Source organism: Helianthus annuus, chromosome 10, assembly GCF_002127325.2.
Source record: "Helianthus annuus cultivar XRQ/B chromosome 10, HanXRQr2.0-SUNRISE, whole genome shotgun sequence".
Taxonomy (NCBI): domain Eukaryota; kingdom Viridiplantae; phylum Streptophyta; class Magnoliopsida; order Asterales; family Asteraceae; genus Helianthus; species Helianthus annuus.
The window spans coordinates 116,085,289-116,105,049 of NC_035442.2; the positions used below are offsets into that span (position 1 = coordinate 116,085,289).

At 39.0% G+C, this 19,761-nt stretch overlaps 1 long non-coding RNA gene across 6 annotated transcripts; it reads right to left on the reverse strand.

Moving 5' to 3' along the window:
* Nucleotides 1–5,951: 5,951 nt before the first annotated feature.
* LOC110881526 lies at nt 5,952–10,400 on the reverse strand. 6 transcript variants are annotated; one of them, XR_004868890.1, is made up of 8 exons: nt 10,231–10,400; nt 8,068–10,030; nt 7,853–7,964; nt 7,550–7,768; nt 7,341–7,429; nt 6,983–7,052; nt 6,736–6,801; nt 5,952–6,397 (listed from the first exon to the last, which is right to left on the reverse strand). It is a non-coding gene; the product is annotated as an uncharacterized LOC110881526 (long non-coding RNA). The 6 variants fall into 6 exon arrangements; XR_004868893.1 differs by having other exon boundaries at nt 7,550–7,765; nt 8,045–10,030; XR_002559784.2 differs by having other exon boundaries at nt 7,341–7,412; nt 8,045–10,030.
* Between the last annotated feature and the right edge of the window lie 9,361 nt (nt 10,401–19,761).

Here is a 19,761-nt window from a genome sequence, read left to right on the forward strand (position 1 = left end):
CATGAAGAACAACTCAGATCCGAATGGTTTCCAAACGATTTTACATAAATCTCGTCTAAATCCATGATTTCTAACCAAGAAGTTACGGATTTGAGATGTTCTAGAGTGATGTCATCATGAAGTTCTTATGAACTTCAAGTGTTGGCCTCATTCCACCGAGAACAACTCAGATCTAAGAACTTCCGCAAGAATAATCGTTTTCACATCGGATCTATACTTAAAAACGATAGAACCAGAGCTTATACCGACCTTCTACTCATTCTTAGTGTCGTGTTGGTCAAGATCTGATTCCTACCGAAGAGACGACCAATTTCAGGTTGAACACAGAAAAACCCCCAAGAACGGCCAGTTCTGATGGAACGGGGTGATTCCCGGCCGTTAGAACAGGTCGGAATTGATGGGATTTCAGTTGTTCAACACGTCACAACAGCGTCTCGACCAAACCAGCGAAAAACACGCGAAAGTCGCCAAAGAACAGCTGAACAGGCTGGCCGATCGAGCGGCCCAGCCGATCGGCCAGGTTAGCCGATCGAGCGGTCCAGCCGATCGGACGGGCTGGCCGATCGGGCAGCCCACTCGATCGAGCCATTCATCCGAATGGGCCAACTTTCGACCTAACTATCGTCCAATTTCGCGTACTCCGACACCATTTAACGCGTAATCCAATACTCATGTAATCAGTCTGAAATCAGGGCATTCTCAGGCATCATCCCGTCAATCCAACCAAATACGCACTGTGAGTATACTTGACCCCTTTTATCGAATTTTGGGTGTAACATACGTTCCTTATAAATCGAACTTATCAAACGAATGAATCAAATTGTCAATCTATCAATTGCGAATAACTGTTTGCATAGATATACATGATGCTAGTTGCATGTATGCTAGGACTTATACTCGTGACGTCCCACCAAGACTAGTATAGTACTATTGCGCCCGACGGGGTCTAGTTATGCCATCGAAGAGTCGAGCATCGAGGACTTAGCTGGTAGTATCAGTTTTGTAAGTATATATGTCGTGTATCACGTTTATGCATATGGAAATTCGCAGCACTTTTAATCTATTATTCTATTACATATCAAACCTGTATACTCGCCAATACTTTTGTATTGACAATATTTTAACGTATGTTGCAGGATTAGTCGAAGTCTACATCAAATCAAGCTAGGAAGTCTAGAAACACACCTAAAATCTAGGTTGTCGGATTTGAATTGTTCGAGAGGACAGGAAATCTGTGATAACTTATGTGATTGTATTGTTTGTTAGTATGGGATGACAAATGTAATAAATATTATCGCAATATAGTTGTTATGGATTCTCTTGAGCAATCTGATTCGCCTAGTGTCGCGCCCCGATGATTCCGTCATCGGTTGGGGTGTGATAAGAACTGCCTGTCTGAGAGGGGGTGGCTTCAAAGTCAAAGTTGAAGTCATACAAGTCTGGATCTTCAATGGTTTTCTTCTTTGATGCATCTTTTGTTTGTGGATCAGGCTGAGGGTCAATGATTGGAGTGGACTCAGGAGCAGTTGATGGACTAGAGAGAATGTCATCAGGTGCGGAGTCGGTTCTTTGTTTCTTTCTAGCTGATTCTTCAGCATCATCAGCAATCGCTTCGATTTCTGTTTCAACTTGTGATGTGGCAACAACATCTTGGACACCAGCGGTGGAGACAGATGGAGGGATTCCATTACCACCCTGTAAACTCAAAAGAAACGCTGCTAAATTCTCAGTAGTCATTGGCACAGGCTTACGAACAACATCTTCTTCCTTATTAGACATGACTATCTCCACCTCGCTTCAGAATCGGTTTCTTCTTCACTAGAGCCTGTCTCTGATTTTGAATCAACAACTTCAATCTCATCTTCATTTCCAGCCACTTGTTGTACTTGTTGCATGAGCTGTACATCATGCTCTTCAGCAATTTATGCATTGATCGGTGGTGGAGCTGGGGCAACTGGAGGAACTGGAGCAACAGGAGCCGCAGGTACAACATCAGAAAATCTCCCGTGCTTTTCTAGAGCAAACTTTCTTTCAAAGTTGTGATGTTTAGCTCTTTTGTTTCTGCAAGCATTCTCAAAGTAGCTTGGCCCCATTTGCTTCAGATTGATATAGTTTGGGCCCTTGACCAACTCTGGGTATTTGTCATCAAGAATCATCTGGAGGAATCTTGGGTAGAGCATAAATATCTTCTTCTTAGGATCTTCAAGCATCTTCTTCATGTTGTCAAAAATGAAAGCAGAAAAGTTGAAATCCCATTCGTTCACCAATGCCACGATCGCACATGTTTGCGTCTTGTTATGTTGATCGAATCCACCTTTGTTTTCCGCAATACACTGTAAGAAGAAGTGCACTAGCAGTCTCCAGTATGGTGGGAACAGTTTCTTTAGAACCATCGGATAATTTCCTTCGTAACTCATTCTTCGAAGACTGATAAGAACTCTGGTTTTTGGTTATATGAAGTAGGATGATGTGCATGATCTCCCAACCTTAGAACTTCCCTGAAGATTGCTTCTAAAACGATAATCTTCTTCTTTTGAACTGTGGCCTCGATTGTTCCAGCTCCTTCTGCTCCTTGTCTGTTGATCTTTGTCGTATTCCAGAAGGTGTTTATGCAACTGTTGCATATCGCCGGCTCTGCTCTTAAGGCGTGAGTGAGGGGGCAGTTGTTTAGATCCCGAATTAGTGATCCAAACATCTCCACATGCTGTGCAGGAGGATCCAAAAGATAGCGCGTTTGGTTGTGGAAAAGCTCCACCTCCAGCTGCCTTTGATTCTTTTCCTGCATCATAACTCCTGCCATTTTCTGCACCAAATGATAAACGTTAGATCCTTTTAGAAAAGAGTTAACTTATATTTGAATTATTGACGGGTCAACAAAGTCAACACGTCTAGTTCAAACATCAGTCAACAGGTCAAGAAAAAGGTTCAAAAAGCAGTCAAGATAAGCAGGTCAAAAGTCCAGGTCAAGAAAGGGTTCAAGTCAACCCTGGTCAAGGTCCGGGATGATGAAGGTTCATCTCGAATGGACCTCTTCATCCGGGATGACATGGTCATCTCATCCGAGATCATCCGAGATGGTGATCTCCTAGTCCGAGATCATCCGTGATGCTCCTTTTTAGTCCGGGATGATATACCTTCAACCCGGAATGAGTCTGAGATGAGAATATTGAGAGATAATTCTTGGTAATCAGTCCGGAATGGTTCGAGATATGTGTCTCGGACCTTTGTCATTTTTGCATTTAATACTCCAAATGGGCTTATGGGCCAGGCCCATTTTGGATGATTGGTCCGAGATGATGGGCCTGTTCAGGCTTTGACTTGGTCAAATCCTGATGGGTCCCATCCGAGATGGTGGGCCATCAAGATCAATATTTTATTATTATTTTATCAAACTTTTTCAATATAGCAAAATACCCCCTTCAAAGTCAACGTATCAACCCACTGAGCAACTATTTATCACAATACAAGAAAATTATATGAAATATTAACACTAGGGTAATTTTGGGAAGATTGCTACGGGATCAAATCGTTCTCGAACGGATTAAGGAACACTTTTCAGCTCTTTGCTTACTTGAACTGGTCCACGCGATTGTTAATATGCTTGTCCTCTTAAATCTAACGCTCAATCTTCAACTTTTAGCTTTGTGATATAACATCCGCGTGTCCCATTCCAAGGTATACCCCTGCGATCTAGGTAAGCACAACAGTTTATGGTAGCAGGTGAGTATACTGAGATCATCCTTAAAACTTTCAACGCCAGACTTCCTGGTGAACAGGTCAGTACTTCCGTACAGAAGAGAGACCAGAGAAGTTCTGACGAGGGCGAGACAAATACCTTTAACGGTACGGATTTTGCTTTAATAGCACATGGAATTCTCTTTTTAGTGAGACTTTCTTCCGTTTTCAGGTTTTGGCCCTTTTGTGTCTCTTTTTTAAGATATATTGACTGTGCCCAGGTCTGCTTATAGTCTGGATGCAACAAAGGGACAACCCTGATATCCCGGATGATTCATCAGCATAATGACCCGAAACCTCAGATGTTGGCTATCTATCAACGCAGGATTTAAAACCATGAAATCATACACTGTTGGTCTCTTACCCACGAGATGTCCAGTCTATTATGTTTATATCACTTGGCATCTTTTTGCTTTTCGAGCGTTAGACCTATCAACACATCGCAGTGGATCCTAGCCTGTTCAACATTGAAACCTTACATGTGTTAATCAAGTTCTTTAATCACGAAAATTCATTTCATTTCCCGGCAGTTTTTCTCCCCCTAAATTTATGCAGAAGTAGAATACTTTATGCCCAAATTTACCAGATGAGATACCGTTATTCTTAACCCCCTTTTTTTAAGAGCTCAGTCGGTGAAACGTATCATTTTTAAGAGGTCTACAAGCACATTGAACCTTGAGATGCTGACAGGTTTTGCAAAAAGATCCGATGTGTTAGCATCAGTATGGATCTATTCAAGTTTAATTAAACCTCTGTTAAAGCAATCTCATATTAAATGAATTTTGATGTGAATGTGCTTGGTTTTGGAGTGAAAAACAGGCTTTTTAGTGATCAGGATAGCGGCATCATTATCACAATAAATAGTTGTATCAAGATTAGTCAAACCTTAATCCTCCAGCTGATGTTGCATCCAAAGAACCTCGGAGCAGCAGGCAGATGTTGCAACATACTCTGCTTCCGCTGTGGAGAGAGATACAATTTGCTGCTTCTTACACTTCCAAGAGATGAGTCTATCTCCCAAGAACTGGCATCCAGCTGACGTAGATTTTCTATCCCTGTCTGTCCCTCCAAAGTTGCTATCTGAAAAAGCAAACAGATCAAAGTTCGAATCTCTGGGATACCAAACTCCGAGTTCAGGAGCTCCCTTCAAATATCTAAAAATTCTTTTAACAGCAGTTAGACGAGAGAGTTTAGGGTTAGCCTGATAATGAGCACACTGACAGACGGCGTACATAACGTCTGGCCAACTAGCAGTCAAGTACATCAGGGAACCGATCATAGATCGATAAAATGTCTGATTAACAGGACTTTCCTATGGATCCTCAGTCAACAACGACCGCTCTGCAATTGGAGAGTCTATTGGCTTTGAATCTGTCATGCTGAACTTTGCAAGAACGTCGTGTACATATTTACTCTGATGAATCAAGATTCCTTGATTATTCTGACGAACTTGCAAGCCCGAAAACATTGTCATCTATCCTAAGGAACTCATCTCAAACTTCCTCTTCATGACCTCTTCAAACTCCTTGCAAAGCGCATCATTTGTGGATCCGAAGATGATGTCATCAACGTATATCTGAACAAGGATGATGTCCTTGTGAACACGTTTAATGCACAACGTCTGATCGATTATCCCTCGAGTGTACCCATGAGTGAGCAAATGTTCTGTTAGGGTAGCATACCATGCACAAGGTGCTTGGTGCAAACCATACAGACACTACAAGAAATTTGGTTCTTTACCAACATAAAGTATATGTGGGAAAAAGCATATAATGTGTTGGTAGTTGTCTTTACCTACATATAAAATAAGTGTAAAGATGTGTAGGCTCATGACTGTGGATATAGGTCACTACCCACACATAAGTTATATGTAGGCATATAGTAAGCTATACCTACACATATATGTGTGGCTAAAAGCCATTTATATGTGTCGTTAAAAGTACAAAAATTTGTTTAGAAGACATCTGACGTGGCATCCAACGTGGCAGATGACGTGGCATCCAACGTGGCAGATGACGTGGCATCCAACGTGGCAGTTGACGTGGCATCCAACGTGGCGGTTGACGTGGCATGAATATATGTGTGGGTAAAAGTAATTTTATGTGTAGGTAAAAGTAATATTATGTGTAGGTAAATGTTGAAGATGTGTAGGTATTGATCTTAATTTGTGTTGAAAACAAACGTTGATGTGTTGGTAAATATATTTTAAAGTCTATACATTAACCACACTATATGTAGATAAAAATATTCAATATGTACAAACAAATACCAAAGCAATATGGAAACATACGTGAACAAATTAAGATTCTTAATTAAACTAATAAACATCAATCTTACAAACAACCAATAAAAGTACTAGTTCTATACCGTCCGGTGGACAGGTACTTTCCATAGTAATATGAAAAATAAAACTCTGATGCTTACAATTGACACAGGTCCATTCAACAATATATTTCATAATCAACTTGAATTGCACACTTCTAAGTGTCAATTTCTCTCCACTGTGATAAACTCCCAACAAACTTTTCCAGATTTGGAGAATGGTGGCAGCTGGTGATGATCATGTTGTGCTTGGCTCGTGAAGTCGGTGGATCCTGGACTTGTCTCTCATCACCATTCTAATTGGTCCCTACGATTGAGTTTTTCACATCAAGAGTTTCACCTACAAAATCAATCAAACAACATTAATAGAAATTTGCGGCTTCTTACCTCTTCAGAAATTTTCCATATGGGTCAAAATAGATTAGCTTGGTTACCGAATACAAATTTTGACGAATTAAAACGAAAAGTTATATAATTATTAACATTACTTTTTATATAAGAGGAATTAGTAGATTGTATGCTTCAATCCATTTAACCCATTTAGCATGTTAGGGATAAAACTCATAGAATCAAGAGGCATTTCAGTAAGTAAATGGTATTGAAAAGCCACCTCATTTGACAATTACACCATTTATTTAGAAAACCAAACCAAAATTCTATTAAATTGCACACACTTACTCAACCATGGTCTATAATTAGTCCAGAGGTGCAGCACATTGGTTTCGTTCAACAAATCATCCTGACCTGCTTTGCAAAAAAAAAGAAAATCCAATTTAAAACTATTCTAATTTAACATTATCCATTTCCAAACATGTAAAATAGAATCTGAACCCACAATTCATTACTTCAAAAACCTATGCATTTGTGGTGTTCGTGTTTAAATTTTTTAAACGAAACTTAACAACTGAAGCGATTAGAAACTAACCATACTTTTTTCGGAAACTTTTTGTTGCCGACCGTAAGCGTTGAGCCCTAATATGTGTGCATGATATTGCCTGCAAAAATCATCATATTGCGGGACTTAAATCACGTTAAAAACAGAAAGAACGAAATTGATTTAATCGAAAAACGCGTGAATCGCCCTGTTTCTTTTTCAACTTTGTCGAATGTAGCAGCAAAGAATAAGGAAAAGGAGGAAAACGCGGGAGCAAATAGGGCTGGTTTTTTGAGGCAGTTCTTTGTACAAATTGATGCTTAAGAATAACTAAACAAATTCATATAAAACACTATAGTTAACCAAAGGAAGCTAATCATCTGATACAAACTTGCAAAGAAAACCTTACTTTGGACTCCTTTCCAATAAGACCAATGCCTTCAAGAACATTTGTCATATCATATATTCGTCTCTTCTTCACCTGTAACATTATAACTTCTTTCAACAAAAAAAAAAAAAAAAAAAAACATAAGTTACCTAAAGATCTTTTATATCATAAGTTAGTTAAAATTAACTCCTACAGGGAAATTCCTACTGAATGTTGTTATCATAAGTTACCTAGATATCTTTTATATGGACTGGTGTGAGGAGGTGAATCCGATTTTCACACCTTTTCAACCATTATGGACTAGAAAAGAGAGCATGGTCCCATTGAGTGGTAGACTGGTTCAAGGAAGGCAGAACCTTCAACCGCTGCTCAAGGATTCTCCTCTTTTTTTGAATCTGAACAACTTGCAACCATCTGACGAACGTATGCGCATCCTTATTCGGAGACTCCTAAATCCAATTCTAAACTACTTAGGGAGCCTTCAATTGATTAGAAAGGTAGCATGGTAAACAAATTATAAGCCTCAGACATACCTAAAGAAACCTTGTCACTGTTTTGGGCTTCTTCTCTGATTAACCGAACTGCAGTATCAATATCATCTTCACCGGTTAAAAAGACAAGTACATCAATATCCCCCATTGGCTCCTATAAGTTAAAGCAATATATACGTAAAATAATTAGAGAATACTAAAAAGTGTAAATATTCGATATGGTAAAAAAAAAACCTCGTCCAGGAAAGTGGGTGTACTTTATCATAAATTGACATCACTCTTGAGCGCGACAGCTTGGGAGGGACAATTAGGGTTTCAGCATTGTCGTGTGAAAGAGTAGCGCGACAACTTGGTTTCTTCAATTTTTTAATTTTTTTGGTTTATACATGTTAAGATTATTTGAACTTCAAATCATTGAATTTATCACATCTTCAAACCAAATTGTATAACCAACTCCCTCCCCAAGTTCATTTCTTGTGCCAGCCATGCAGCAACACTTTGAAAACATAATACAGATTCAAAGATATTCTTTAAAAACTCTAGAAAGGTAACAATGGATAATGGTGTCAGTCACGAACAAAAAATTCTAGCAGTAAGTACCTGTGCGAGTAAATGTCTTGCTTGAGTACAAGCCGAGTAAACAATTATGCAGGGGGTGTCAAATCAAGCATACATAACCATATCACATAATCCCTTTTTATAGAGCTATCCAATTATGTATATAATAGTTATTGTATAATCGTAATACAATTGCCATCAATTGTGACTTTATTATATTACATAATTGCTGTTAACATGCATAGGTCGAATTTGACCATACTTAAACCTAGATACGTAAATGACCTGGACTTGCAACTTCTAAGGCCCTTTAATACATACTAGCCCATGCATATAAATAAACAGACTATTAGTTTGACCAATACTAACACTTATAAATAGTTTGACTTTGACTACATACAATTACCACATGAATTAAAAGATTAAAGTTCCAACAAGAATGGTGGTTTCTTATCCATCCTAGCCACTAGACTAGTTAGTGTATAAGAGTACTTGAGGCGGAGGAGGGCAGTCCTCAAAGGATGCTCCATCACGTAGGCGTACACACGTAAGCGGGTGTGAGTATGGGCCTAAAGGGGATGGGCATAGGATGTGGAGGATGTGCCTATATATATGTATGTATAGGATACGGCTCAAGAGAAAACTAATCCCAGCTGCGAGAACCGTAAGAACCAATTAGAAAATGCCACCTCAATAAATAATGATAAGTAGAAGGATAGCTTAGACATTTTTCATTTTCTCTCTCTCTTCTAACAGTATTTTCTCTTCTTCCAAGTGATCATATGATATTGTGCAGCTATATAAAAAAGTGAACAAAAAGAAAAGATAATTGGCATTTTAAGGAGTGTTTATATTTGTATTTTTGAAAGTAAATTGTTGATTATTGTTGTTTGAAGTCACGATTTTTAGTATTTGTGGATAAAAATTATTTTAGGGATCAAATTGTTGAATTTTCATTGTCAGTTTTATATTAGTTGGAACAAGATTGATTACCTAAGGAAAAATATATTTATCTATTTACTTATTAGTATGGTTGAACCGAGCCGAGCCCAAGCTTTTGATTTTATTTGCGAGCCGAGCTCGAGCTCAAATAAGTAGGGTCCAACCGAGTCGAGCTCGAGCTCGAGCTCGAGCTTCATACGATGTAAAAGTTATTTTTTTGCAAAAACTTTTACACAGACAAAATTCAATGATAAGTTTGGCTTGTTTTTGAAGTAGCTCATTCTAACTCGTTCACTAAAAGCATCGAAATCAGACTCAAATTTGCAAAAGTTTCCATTCTAGTGGCATCATATTCTAAGTTAAAATTACTTAAACTTTTAAAAGGATAAGTTATAAGCTAAGCTGTGGCTGTTTGGTGTTTTCTTTACCCATCACACTTGTGTAAGATATAAAAAGTTATGAGCCAACCATGCTCAACTCATAGGCCGATAAGTTGTTAGTATCTCAGACACTTTGATAACCATGAGTGGCTGGTGATGAAGTACCAAACATTCTATCAGCTAAAGTAATCAAAATCAACTTAGCAAAGCTGGAGTGAAAAATATCAAGCTGTTAATCAATGGAACTAACCAATTGAATTTGAAGAACAAATTAATAAAATTGAAGTATGATACCTGAATGAATGAATGAACTTTTAAGTCTTGAAGAATCGTATGATACCTGAACAACAGGAAGCTGATGCATAATTGAACGATTCAAATTTTGGGGGCCATAAATAAAAAATATAACTAAATTAGCAAAACCTAGATTCTGTTCTGATCAATTTCATCGAAAACCCATCTTGGTATTCCCAATTTGGCCATTCCCGATGTTCGATAATACATGTTTGTGTAATGGAAATCGAAAGAAAGATCACTTACATGTATTGAAGGTTTCGATCAATTTCATCAAAAACCCATATGGGTATTTCCAACTAAAACATCTCTAAATCTTCAACATCGGTCATGAATTTTTAAGGGTTTCGATTGACTGCTGACGATTCACAATGCCATGGAAGTTAAAATCAAGATGGTTACAGGGAAGAGGAAACGCGAGGAACGGAATGGAGTTAGTGGGAGCATAGGAGAGAAACTGCTTTAAACCTCTGCTTCTAGAAGGAAATCTTTAATTTACACGGCTGAGATTTCATCTCAAACTGATCAAAAGGTCATGATTTAACTGGATGGTGATTTTTTTATACTAATTGGAAGCATATACTTAGTGCTAATGTAAGCTAAAATGAAGAGTTGTACTCGAAAACTCTTGAAAAAAAATTAGGTCCACGATGGCGAAAAGAATTGGGCTCAAAATTATGGCTAAATGTAAATGAACGTTCTGGAAAACTCTTGAAAAAAATTAGGTCTGCGGCATTATGGCTAAGGGTAAATGAATTACAAAAATAAAACTTAGTGATGGAGGAAAGACTCGAACTTGATACCTTTGCATAATTTTGAGATAGTTTTTGTCATTACACCACCAATACTTTTTTTGCATAATAAACGGGTAAATATACTAAACATAGAATTTAATAAATATATACAAGTTTATAAAGACTTTTCAGGCCCTTTGAAATATTGGGTCTCGGGCGTCGGCGCGGGTTTGCCGGGCCCCGAGCCGGCCCTGCTCAAATGTAATTAGGCTGGAGGGTATGGGGGCGCCATCCTTGCCATCTTAGCCTCCATGGCGCCTGAGTGGTGGCGCCACCCCACACCCAGCTTGTTAAACCGGGGCGCCATTGATAGGGTTTTACCATGGTAACGAGGAAGAAGGGAGGGGGCAGGTGGGGCCCACATCATTTCATCCAATAACAAATTTTTTTTAATAGATGGCGTTATCCCACACCCTGCAAATTAAGAGAAGGCGTGATAAAACCCTACTGATGTGGATCCTAGGTGGCGCTGACATGTCCTGATAAATCCCCTATGGGCTTTATCCCACACCACATAGCCTTATCTTGTGGTGGACACTTACTGCGAATGCAAGGAAAAACAGTTATGTTATTATGGCAAAAACCCCTGATTGAACTGTGTAGGTATTTTTTTGCTACGTCATCTTAAAAAATATTTAATTATTTATTTTATACGTATTCAATATCTACACGTATTTTACATTTTAAATATGTGTAGATATTTGTTTTGTCACATCATCTAAAAAATATATATTTACTTACTTTATAGGTATGTAATATCTATACATATTGTACATTTTTAATCATGTGTAGGTATATAATTTGTCGGGTTATAGATTTTATCTCCCCTAACTATTGGCTATTGGTCGCGGTCATCCCCAACTATCACTTTGATGTCTGTCACCCCCAACTTAACACTTAGTACGTTCTGTCACCACATCGTTTACTGATCGCTAAGTTTTGATCTTGGTACGTTACTTTTAGGGGTGTCATATGGATCTTATGAAGGTTTTAGGAATCTTAGGACACCCCAAAAGTATAGTAACAATATCAAAAGTTAGTAATTAGTTACCGACATGGTGACAGAACACACTAAGTGTTAAGTTGGGGGTGACGAGCGTCAAAGTGATAGTTGAGGGAGACAGCGGCCAATAGCCATTAGTTAGGAGTGATAATTATTTGCCACATCATTTTCAAAAAAAAGTATAAATTAACTTAGTTTATCTACATATTTTTTTTAATTCTTATGTGTTGGTAAATATAATCATTTACCTACATATATATTAGTTTTTTATATATGTGTAGATAATTTAGCTACACATGACGAAAATTTGCTACATGTGTAGGCAATTTTGGGGGGGAAATTTTCCCACCAACGCCAAGTGTGGCTAAAATGTATTACCAACACATATTAAGTGTTAATCATTTTGAAAATATATCATCAACTATTACCCACACATCTTCAAACATGTGTAGGTAAATACCCACACATTTACATGTGTAGGTAAATTATGTGTGGGTAAACACCCCAATTTCTTGTAGTGAGAGCCTTGTCCAGCTTGCAGGCATAACCTTCTTTCTCTTGATCAACAAAGCCTGGGGGTTGAGCAACATAAATCTCCTCCTTGACCTTCCCATAAAGAAATGTCGTCTTTACATCCATTTGATAGACTGTAAAGACCATAAAGGATGCATATGCCAGGAAAATACGGATGGCTTCAAGACGCGCTACTGGAGCATATACTTCCACATAATCTAAACCCTCGACCTGACTGAAGCCTTGGACTACTAATCTAGCCTTGTTCCTTACGATCACTCCAGAATCATCTTGCTTGTTACGAAACACCATCGTGTGCCAAGAGCTCGTTTTCCTTGAAGCAGCTTTTCAAGCTTCCATACTCCAAGCCTTTCGAACTGATTGAGCTCTTCATGCATTGCATCAACCCATCTAGGTTCCTACAAAGCAACATTAATGTTTTTAGGCTCAATCTGTGATATAAAGCAAGAGTATAAGCATGAATTGAGTCTCCAGATTTGCTGTGGGTCTGGACACTAGCAAATACTGGGCCAATGACATTCGTGATTGGGTGACTTTTCTGAACACGCTGTGGAATTGCTGTTGCAGGGACTTGCAGATTTGGTTGCAAATTTGAAAAGCTTCCTGATGCTATTCCAGATGGCTCCCCCTCATTTGGTGCAGTGGTGTTGATCATGCGAGGATCTACAGTGTAATCTGATGGAATTGCTTCTTGAAACAAAGAAGCTCCTTGAACGTTTGACGGTCCAGCGGAGACTTCAGTGTTGCTAGCTTCACTATCAAGGATAGCTGCCAAAGGTTCAGGAGTCGGCTCTTGAGTAGTGGAGGAGTGACGTTGTGCTGTAGTATCCTTGTGAAATCCCGATGGATTCACAGTGAGTTTCTTGATCATATTTTGCAAGGGCACATCCTCATCTTCATCTTCGAAGGGAATAGGCATCTCTGCAGTTGAATCTCCTGCATCAAAAATTTCATCAGACAAAATAGGAATCGATTTAAACAAGAAGGAATAATCATATAGCCAATCAGGTCCAATGCGAGCATCTTTTGGATTTTCTTCCAGCCAATCCACATGATATGCTTCCACAATCTGCTTTTGGACCTTGTTGTACACACGATAAGAAGTATTCTTAGCGTAACCAATGAAATAGCATGGATCTCCTCGAGCTTCAATTTTTTCTCTGGAATCCATGAGAAGAAGTACTCACGGACAGCCGAAAGTACGAAAGTGTTGCACCGAGGGTTTTTGACCTTCTACTATCTCATAAGGAGTTTTCATATGACATTTGTTGATCAAGGCATGATTCTGAATGTAGCAAGCCGTGTTCACTGCATCTGCCCAGAATATTAGTGGAAGACCCGAGTCTATCAGCATTGTGCAAGCAGCTTCAATGAGAGTACGATTGCGTCTTTCTGCAACTCTATTCTGTTGAGGAGATTTTGTTGTTCTGTATTGACGGTCGATTCCTTTTAGGGCACAAAATTCATTCAGCTCGGCATTCTTGAATTCTGTCCTGTTGTCACAACGGATAATCTTTACACGTTTATTTGCTTGATTCTCCATGAGTATTACAAATTTTTTGATTAAACCAGTTGTCTCACTTTTCTACTCCAACAAGAAAACCAAAGTGAAACGAGAAAAATCATCTGTTATGACCAAATAATAAGCCTTTTTCTGATACTGAGTACATTGACCGGGCCAAATAAATCCATATGTAGCAGTTCCAAAACCTTTGAAGTGGTGTGAACAGGTTTGGACTTATGAGGCCTTCAATGCTGCTTTCCTCGAGCGCATGCTTCACATTTCTCTATTTGCATGAAATCCTTGATTGGCAAGTTCCTGACGAGACCTCCTTTAGCTAACCGATTCAAATTTTTTGTGTTCAGGTGTCCCAATCGATGGTGCCACAGCATAGCATCATGCTCAACAATTTCTAAAAACAAACAAGTAACTTGACTAGTGGGTGCTTTGTTCATATCAATCACATAAGCGTTTCCTCTTCGTTCATCTTCAATCAAAAACCAGTCTTCAGGTATGATAATTCCTGGTTTCAAAATAACGCAGCCACTCTTGGTGAAAAGAACCTCCATTCCTTTGTCGCACATCTGTGATATGCTTAGTAGACTGTGCTTTAGCTCAGGGATATAGTTAACGTCTGAAAAGGTAAGGACACTATTTTTGACTGTGCCTTTCATGGTGATTCTTCCCGATTCTCCTCCAGCGAAGTTGACACATCCTCCGTCGAATATCTTGATATCATTCAACTGGGATATGTCTCCCATCATGTGTCTAGAACAACCACTATCAATAAACCAGAGTCTAAAGATAGCCCTCTATAGTCGTTCCTGCACATTTAATGGAATCAGTTAGAGACTGAAACCCAGGCCATAGTGGACTTGAGTTGACCATTGCAATCTATGTAAGTAACTTCGCGAAAGATCATATGGCTTTTAACATCGCTTGTGGTTTTTGGTGACGAGGTAGAAGTTGATGGTTGCGAACACGAAGATTGGGATCCAACAGGAGTTTTAGGTTTCCAATTTTTGGTGTTTGAAACACTTCCATTTGGTGGAAAAACTTTTCTTTTTCTTTGAAACCTGTTTATGTTTGAAAATTTTTTATTTTCCTGTTTAGCAAGATTCCAGTCTCTGTCAGAAGGCCTTGCTTTGGGAGGTCCATTTTTGGTAAAGTGAGAGTGCATAGCCTTCTGATGATACGTGTTCCTAGAGTAGTAGGGACGATGAACACAATTCTTGCAATGTGTCCCGGAATTCCACAATTAAAACACGTTTGCCTTTTTGAGAAAAAGACATTCAGTTCAGCTTGTGTTATTCTCGAGAACAGATCACATCTTTTCTTTTCATTTGACGCTGAGTGCTTGCAAGGATGCCTGATCTTGGATGAACCCGGCTCACAACTGTCAGCACAAGAGTAAGTATCCACAACTTTACCCTTGAGTTTGGGTTCTGTTTGCTTGAGATTTGGGTATTCCCTTTGAACATTCCTTTTCTTTGGCCTTCTGTTTCTACGTGACTGCTTCCTTTTAGAGGGAACATATTTAGTTGATTTTGTTTTGTTTAGGTCACCTTTGGGGTCGATAGTTGAACTGTCTGTGGAAGTGACTTTCACAGATTCCCTTTCCTCAGAGACCATGTTTTTAGGAGTTTCTGCAGAGAAGGTTTCCATAATAATTTCTTCTACAGTTTCATCGTCTGATTCAACTGCGAAATTAATTTCCATGAATTCCTTCTCCATAGGTTTCATGTTTCCATGGGTTTCTGCAGAATTGGACTCTATGGATGTCTCTTCTTTAGCCTGATCAACCTCTGAGTTCTCGACATTAGATGATTCTGGTAAGTCAGATGATGAGCAGTCTGTGTCTACGACAGTTTGACTGTCTTCTTTCGCAACGCTGCTAGATTCTGATTGTTCATCACAATCGGAACCTTTGGAAGATGTGAGCTCATTATCTGAGATTCCTGAATCCTCTGTTTGATTGCCAAGATCGTCAGATGACCCCTGTTCAACAACAATTTCTTCATTATCACAACCAAAAATATCAAGTTTTTCATCATTACAGGGAGCTTCCGATGTATCATTAAATGTTTTAGGCATACTAGCACAATTCCTGAATCATCAGAATTGATATCTAAGTTAGTTGAAACAGATGTCTCAATTTCCTCAGTCAACACATCAGGCTCTCCTATCAAAACATCTACAACAATTTCAACATGGTCATTTTTATCACAAGCATAGTCTAGAATAATAGCACCAGATTCATCAGTCTTAGTGGGAACACCCCAAGTCTCAGCAAACCAAGAAAAAACATAGTTCCAAGCATAAAGGTCATTTTTATCAGAAATAACATTATCAACAGCATGTTGATGTGATTCATCATCCTCTTTAGACTTCTCTTCTGTTCTTACTGACTCTGCAAATGAACTAGAGCAATTAGTATTTTTAACAAAATCAGAATTTTGTGAACTTTCCTTCATCTCCTCTGCGGATGTGTTAACGGGTTCTGTTTTTGTTTCAGTTTCTGCTTCTGTATTTGTTACTTTTTCATTTTCGTGATCGGACTTATCTGCTGATTCATTTTGAACATTTTCATTTTTGACAAAATTCATTGGTTTCTTGAAAACAGCTGATTGATCATTTTTAAACTTTGATGGTTCATATGGAGCATAATCACTAGGCTTGCCATACGTCATTTTGTCATAATTTTCCATCTCCTGCTCTGTAATAGGCAGTCTGGAATAATTATGATTATATGGTGGCGGAACCTGTGTGTATCCCAATCCCTTTCCCTTATTTTCTTTATAAGCAAGTTGCACGTTGCACAGATTACGAACAGTTTCACTGGAAGTATCAAACTTTTTGATGTTTAACTCTTTTTGTTTGTACTTTCCAGTGAGAAGTTCTAGCTCAAGTGATTTTGGTTCCTTGGTCATCGCCATCAAGCACTGATGACCCCTTTCCACAGCAGCAGTTTCAGACACCTTCATTGATTCCACTTGAGAAACTGCATCAGCCCAATTGAATCCATTCTACTCCTGTGCGATCAATGCCCTTCTAGCTCCAGAATTTCCCTGTCCAGTTGAAGTCGAAGTCTCAACAGGTGTAACAGGAACTGTTAGGATCTGAGTCTGGATTGATTATGTTTTATGTTTGATTTAAGATGAAAGATGAACAAGTAATGCGGCGGTATATAAATGGAAACAAACTTTGCACACAATCAAACAGGAGAATTGCTTTCAACACACATTTTCAACAAAGAACCGAATGATTGAATTTATTTCAATAACGATTACAATGCATGCATGTAACAAACTCCCCCTCAGCCTGAGCTCACAGTGATTGTTCGTACATGAAGAAAGTGGTGAAGAGCTAATAGAATAGTACAGGGTACTGTTCTATTTATAGGCACGCCCAAACCACTGTGGCATCTTTGCTGACGTCACCATGAAAGTGACATCTAACCTCCTAACAAACTCTAACAACTGATCTAATACAAACACTGCTTGTGCTAACTACTGATTACCATGCATTACATAAAACAACCTAAACTACTGCTTTATCCTTCCACTGTTGTGACTCCAGCAGTACTTGATAACTTCAGCAGTGCTTGATCCATAGCAGTAGATTGATCAACAGAGCTTTAGTCTTCATTAGTCTTTGACTTGATCAACAGTTGTAGGTCAGCAGTTGTAAGGATCAGTGGATTGGAGGTCATCAGATGTTGAAACCACTTTCATGGGGAGAGACTTGTATACATACTTTCTGCTTATTTTGGATCCACTGCTCTGACCCAGTTTTGGCTTTAATTATCTGTTCCTCTGATAGGGTTCAATCCCAACAATCTCCCTCTGGAACAGATAATGACAAAACCCTTCATTATTGTGGACCTTTATTGCCTCATCAACAGTTCCCTTATTTGCCCTTTGAGTTGTAACTCAAAGTCTAAGGCATCTGTGTCATCTTCATCCCTGCATAGTGGTAGATCAAGTAGATCCTGCAGATCTTCAACACTTAGGCCAAGTGCTTGTTCCCTTGAAATCTTTTTCACTTCTCCACTAGACTTGATCACAGTCAGTACATGGGTCTGTTTATCAGTTTTCCACTTTAGTACTTTTGAGTCTGGTGGGTTTCTTAGGAGATTTTTATTAGATGAGGAGTTTGGAGATGCTGGCCTGGTGATGACTGACGGAGCAGTGCTTTGAGCTTGAGCAAGTTCAGGAATATCAACCATCATCTGTTTGTAAACCATCTTTATCACTTCATTACCCGCAGCTATTTCTTCTGCTGTTTCTGCATCCATCTGTTTTTGCCTTCTTCTTTGATAAAGAAAGGCACCAGCTGGAGCAGTGGCTATTCTGATTTGCAGTTTTGGTGGTCTTGTTGAAACCTCTGCTTCAGGATAGTCAGGTTTTTGTGGAATCCTTGGATCTTTCTTTCTTAGTTCCTCCAACTTTTTGTAAGTGGCCCTGACTTTGTCTTCTTTCCACCTTGACACTTGATTTTTAGACCCAAAATCAGCAGTGACTAATTCATCTTTCATTCTCTTCAGCCCCAGTACCTTATCAGGTACATTCTTTTTGTATTTTGCCCAATCAGGTGGAGTTTTCTTTACTTTTTTCTTGTATCCTGGCTGCTTCACTTTCCAGCTCAGGAATGGTCTATTCTTTGTACATGTATTTTTCTCCCTTATATGTCTTGTAAGTCATGATGTTATCAATGTAGTCCTTTCTCAGGGATTCATCTGCTCTTTCTGATATTTGCTGACATACATTCTTTGCAAACTGCTCCAAAGATCTGACTTGTGTGAGCTGAAATTGATAATGCCTTTGAATTTCTTTGTCAGACTTTCCTTGGGAATTTTTCTTGGAAATATCCTGTGCCTGTTGAGCTATGACTTTCAAGTATTCTTCAATGTTGTTAGGCCTGGGATATCCTTCAACAGATTGCAAACTCCTTTTAGCAGGGTCATCCTCAAAGTAGAAGGATTTGATTTCTTCTCTGACAACCATAAGCTCTAGAGGATATTGGACACCTGCAGGAGTAATGTCAGTGATTAGCTTTTGAACTTGGGCTGAAGAGAGAGGAACAGGGTTAGGTATAGTAACAAGTGACAAAGATGGTGAAGATGTTGGTGGTGGTGAAGGATCATCATCTTTCAAAATTAACCTTCTCTTTTTAGGTTGAGGAGAGGCTGATGATGTTTGGGGTTGTTCAGTGATGGTGATTTGAGTGGTGGTTATTATAGTAGAAGTGATTGAAGTGGGAGGTTGCTGACTAACAGTTGTTGAAACAACTGGTGTTTCAACCACTGTTGCCATTACAACTGATGATGGGTCATCAGCTGTCTTCTGCTTTTTGACAGGAGGTGATGATGGTGAGATTGTTTTTGGTGGTGATGGTTGGTTTGGTGGGGCAGTTGTTGTGGTTGAAGTGGTGGTTTTTGGTTTAACAACTGCTGAAACCACTGAAGTACCAACAGATGTTGATACATTTTTGGTAGGTTTAGGAGTTTTCTTTGTGGGTTTGGATGGTGTGTGTTTGGGTTCCCTCACTTTTCTAGTGGGATTCTTTCTTTTTAGCTCAGGATTTTTAACATCCTTTGGCTCAGAAATACCCTGCTCATTCAGCTCCATAAATGCTCTTTTCTCCTGTTCCCACCTGGCTTTAACCTTAGCCTTTCTATCCCTTTTCACCTCTGCTATTGCATCAGCAATGACATTAGTGGTAACATCAATCTTTTTGGAACCATCTGGCAAAGGGATGTCTTTGAGCATACTGTCTTTTTGTGGCTCAATGTACATGCTATCTTCATATCCCTTCTTCTTCCACTGCTTATTTTTCTCCCCCTTTTTGGCATTATCTGGTGGTGGTTTATCCACAAAGATAACAGTGGGAGGAGCAGTGCCAGTGGTATTTAGTATGTGGGCCTTTAACCTTGACTCCATGAG